Source organism: Montipora capricornis, chromosome 14 (assembly GCF_036669925.1).
Source record: "Montipora capricornis isolate CH-2021 chromosome 14, ASM3666992v2, whole genome shotgun sequence".
NCBI classification, from domain to species: domain Eukaryota; kingdom Metazoa; phylum Cnidaria; class Anthozoa; order Scleractinia; family Acroporidae; genus Montipora; species Montipora capricornis.
The window spans coordinates 14,424,496-14,429,495 of NC_090896.1; the positions used below are offsets into that span (position 1 = coordinate 14,424,496).

Here is a 5,000-nt window from a genome sequence, read left to right on the forward strand (position 1 = left end):
GGTTTTTCCAGGATGGAGGGCTGTTGTTTTCATGGACTTTTAATGGTATCCTTTTAACATGAATTTCATGGGGTTTGGTTTTCATGGCCCATGAAATTATCATGAAACGTACCAAAAATGATGGCCATGATAATTTTAATGGTATTTTTAGGCCATTTTCATGTTTTAGTGGCCACTAGGTTTATGATGCCATGAATAATATTCTAGTGCATTTTCATGGCATTTTCATGCTGTTTAAACCATCAAATGTCATGATGATACGTACAGCCTAGTCGTACCTTTGCACTGTTTTCCTCATAAAAATTAGAACTAGCACTCATAGAAGTAGTGCATGAGCACTAAATATAAAACCATTATGAAAGCCACCAAAAAGTTAAAAAACTGACAAGTTTAAACAAAAACTTATTTATTCATATGTTAATGAATAAAGTAACACCCTTGCGAAATAACTCTGGGAATTCCAAATAGTAAAAAATGCTCACTTAAGCTTGGAATTCTAAATTATGCAAATTAGCTTGAAATTACTAGGAATTTCTGGAAATTTCTTGGAATTAATAGAGCAAAGATTTGGGCAATAGCTGGAATGTTCTTGACCAAGGTCAGAAAAATCAAAAAGAATAACTGAAAATAACTGAGAAATAGAAGTGCACATGTGGAACTCAAGAAACAAGGTTATAATATTCTCCTCCCGTAAAATAATATGCCATTAAATCAGAAATGTGCTGGAAACGTTTTACTATGTACAAAGAATCCACTGCAGTCAAGCTATTATCAGTTACTACCATACTGTAGCTCAGACAAAAAAATAGAATACATTACATATTTTAAAGCAGTTAAATCTTTTATTGTATGTACCCAAACATTTAATTCATGTCAAATCTTTGGACTGGATTCTTGTTTTAAATTTAAATGAACAAAAGTTCTTAAACATTTCAGATAAGTCACAGAACTACAACAATCCTGCAAAGAGAGATCCCCAAGTGTACATCAAACCATAACTGGTTAAGGAGACAGAATTGTCTGCTGTAAAGGACCTTTCCTTGCTGTCCCATCAAATAATTATTTTTTTTCAGGAAGTGTCTCTTCATACTCTTTCATGGCAACTAAAAAAAAAATACAGTATTTAAACTTCAATGATGCAAGTAGTGATTCCTCTAAATCACAGATCATTTCTATTCTAACTTAAGTGTGTCTCTTTACTTACAAACATTAATTAAGACGAACAGGAACATGAAGCATCGAGCATCAAGTTATCGAGCATCAAAATCACGATTTTTCCCAGACATTCACTGTAACTTTTGCCGCGTTTGCCCCACAACCAAGATGGCGTCGGCAACCCTGAAACCTTCTATACATGTAATTTGCCGTATGAGCATTTTTACATCAAATCATTTGCTTTACTATTTGATCTAAAAGTTCATTATTCTTGTTAAAGGTATACCACTTTTTTTTACAGGGTTATAGCATTTAAGCCAAATTAAGTACTCTTGCCTGACAATGACAATTTTGAAGTCTACATCGTTGGTAATTTTGAGGAAAAATAAGGCATCAAATCAAATGTTATTCGCTTCAAGTTAACGCTTACCTTTTTACTTCAGTTGTTGTAAGCATTTCCTTGCCTGGATCAGCATTTAAAGGGTAACTAACAAAACAATCGTCACCACAAATTTGTGATCGTTGATATGAACGTTTGAATAAAACCGCTCAAAATTCGCCCAAGAGCTAAAGAGCCTGGACTGGTTACCTAGGTACTTCATGTATCCCCAATTATAGTTACCATCGACTGCTGACCAGAACAAAAGCGGCTCACTAGTTTCCAGTTTGGTTTCTCACGTGTTATCCAAGATGGCGGAGGATAACAATCTCTCCAATGATGGTCAGATTCATTATACATTGACAAAAAATGAGCAAGATTCGAAAGATACTGGAGTTCATTGAAACGATTAAGTGCTGACTTGGAGAGTATAATTTTCAAGAGTAATGCTTCATGTTCCTGTTCGTCTTAATTAATTAAAGGCTGATTGTGAGCGCATCAAAATAATAAGGTAATCCGTTGCTGATATTTCGATTTCTCACATTTTATGGAGTGCATCAGAATAAAAGCTTTCTTTTTCATTTATCCGTGTACACAGTGATTTTATGTTAAAAGTTTGGAGCCTTTTAAGGGACACTGCTTAAGCCAAGTACATGTATATACGAAGAATGAGTTATCTCAAAAGACATGCTTTGAATAAGACCAAACCTTGTAAAATTCAAGATTGAAGTTAAGCTCATTTTTTCAAGGCACCAGATGGAATCAAATCCTAAAAGGGCACTTAAGCTTTGATTGTTGTCTCACTGGACTATGCAGTACTATTGGAAAAAATTCTCTAAAGCATTTTAACTCACTCAAGTTGAATCATTGAATGGAATTCCTAAAGATTTCCTTAAAATTCGTAGTCCCAAAAATTCCCTAGAGTTCCAGAGTTGGAAATAAGGAAAAACAGATTGATAGGTGATTTTTTGTGAAGGTTCAAATCATTACCCCCCCCCTCCCCCCCCCAACATTTTGGAAATCCCAATAAAGGTACAATTTTCTGTTGTGACGTTAGTGTCTACTTTATTTGAGTATTCTATTTTCACAACGTGAACAGTTCAACTTGAACTAAGAACTAAACCTAGTAACACTTGATGAAGAATTGATTGACAATCAAGGTCTACCTTTCTTAGCGATGTAATAGCCAACTTCAAAAGATCGTACTAACATATGGTGCTCGTTTTCGACATCCGTGCGAAACATTGCTTCAGAGGATTGTCATCCAGTATTTTATGGACCATGTGTTTTCGAAATTGATCTCCAAGAGTTTCTCGATTCTCGTGGTCATTTGCATCTGAATGCATTGCACTGATGTTATGTTCGTTGACGGCACTTCTTTGCCAGTTGTTGCTACCCCGGAGGGGGGGGGGACTCCCATATGAAAGAGACGGGGATGCTCGTCGAAAATTTTGAATTTAACCCCTAAAGGAGACCAATCTAGGCGTGGCTTGAGCAAATTTTGACCCCTAAAAGAGACCGTTTAAAAACACAAAAATACGACACGCAATGAGTTTTAATGATAAAAAGGCATAATCATCGAATGCTTTTATCTAAAAAGAAAATTTAAAAGGAAATTTGACTTCTGTTTCTCTTCGCGTAATTCTGTGTTACTTCGCGGAACCCTAAACGAGACCTTGGTGGCATAAAATATTGGCGCTTTGCCCGGAACACCCTAAGCGAGACCAAAATCCAAAATTTACACCCCTAAGCGAGACGACGACGAGCATCCCCGTCTGTTTCATATGGGAGCCCCCCCCCCCCCGGGGTTGCTACCTTTTGTAATAAATGCATCGCTGTAGTTTCTACAAGAAGCAAGTCTCTTCTGCCACTTTGTACATATTTGACAGTACATATGATTGTCGCGAATTTCAAGCCATTTGAATTCAGCACACCACTTCTTTAAAGTGCGAGCCTTTGGAACATTGCTTGCCATGTTAAAATGTCCATGAAAACTTCTTTCCATGTGCTTCTGCAATCTCCAATGTCAATTCAAACACCCCCCTCTAACATTAATGAGTTTCTGCAGTCACATTGTACAGCGGTTTTATTTGAGCGCGAAACATTTTGAGACGCCATTATAGATCGCAAGTGTGAAATTCTGAACTTTATCAGAGATGAACGCCTTGATGTAGTGGAGGAACTTCATGAAAAAGAACTTCAGCTGCTAGACATAACAACAACTTTATCAGTCGGACAAGACTTGTCTTTGCTAATGGACAATTATCGTTCACTCTTGGACAATTATTGTTTATTCTTGGCAGATATTCTCAACATGTTGGCCAGCTTGGACGAAATGGAGGACTTTCTATTGCGAAATACTGGCTCTTATAAACAACGGCTCTTTTAGGAGCCACAACACTGAAAAAAGTTTTGACCACTAATATATATATATATTTTAAAAATTTTGTGAAATTATATTTAATTTATCGCTGGCAAATTTGATCCGTAATTACCGATCACCGGCCGTTATTTCCAACTCTGGAGTTCCAACTCAATGAGTTTTGCTAATGGCACAATTTGGAATTCCTGGTTTTTAGATCACCACACTCAAATCAACCACTCTTCACTTAAAGAAACCCACTCATACCTACATGTAAATTGCACTAAACAGCCAGTTAGTGGTTACATGAGTCCATGTACCACTTGCAATTGTGACATCATAACATTTTTCATTACCAGATGTCTTATCTTCCATTTGGACTTAAACATGCAGTATTTAATAAGTGTTTGTATGTGGCTTAGAATTTGACCTTTTATTATTTGGTAATCTCAGTGACCAGTACAGCATGTTTGTAGGAAGGTGTCCATTTAAGGAGGTTCAACTTAATAGCTAGTAGCCAACAGGTATAGTAGCTGTAGAATAGAAAGACTGATGAAAAGTCATGAACATTGTACATTGTAGAAGGTATAAATGAGGTGCAGAGTAAATTAATTTTTAGTGTAAATGACAGTTTCTAACATACAAAAAGAATAAATTATACCTAGTTTAAAAACATTTCTCTGCTTATAATTTTGTACTAGTTGCAATGGTTTTCAGTGTCTTTTCAGGGTCTTGAAAATCATAGAACTAGTAAGTTTATCATGAAAATTCAGTAATTTATTTTCACTGCTTTGTCAAGACATTTTAATGGAGTGAATAATTTTTACAGTATTTTCATGGTGCACAAGGAATATCAAGTAAGCACCATGAATTTTGTAAATGCAGTTATCATGGCCATGAAAATAAACATAAACAGTTTTTCAGGGCTATTTCACAACTTTTTCACAAAAGCTGGTTTCATAGTGCAAGGTTGTGTTCTTCAACAGAAACATCACTTTTGTGAAAAAGGGCTGCTAACTTTGTTGTTCATCCAAGCATAGTGAACAATTCCTTTTGTAAGTCATCCTTTTTGCCTTTTGTAGAATTTCCTCTTGCCTGTAGCTC

At 35.9% G+C, this 5,000-nt stretch overlaps 1 long non-coding RNA gene and 1 pseudogene across 1 annotated transcript; both read right to left on the reverse strand.

Annotated features, from left to right (window-relative positions):
• The window catches only part of LOC138031468 (uncharacterized), a 13,840-nt pseudogene extending 13,542 nt beyond the window's left edge, over window positions 1–298 (reverse strand).
• A 524-nt stretch (window positions 299–822) lies between these two features.
• On the reverse strand, window positions 823–1,721 carry LOC138032329 (uncharacterized). Its single transcript, XR_011128347.1, has 2 exons — window positions 1,586–1,721; window positions 823–1,103 (listed from the first exon to the last, which is right to left on the reverse strand). It is a non-coding gene; the product is annotated as an uncharacterized lncRNA (long non-coding RNA).
• Window positions 1,722–5,000: the final 3,279 nt, after the last annotated feature.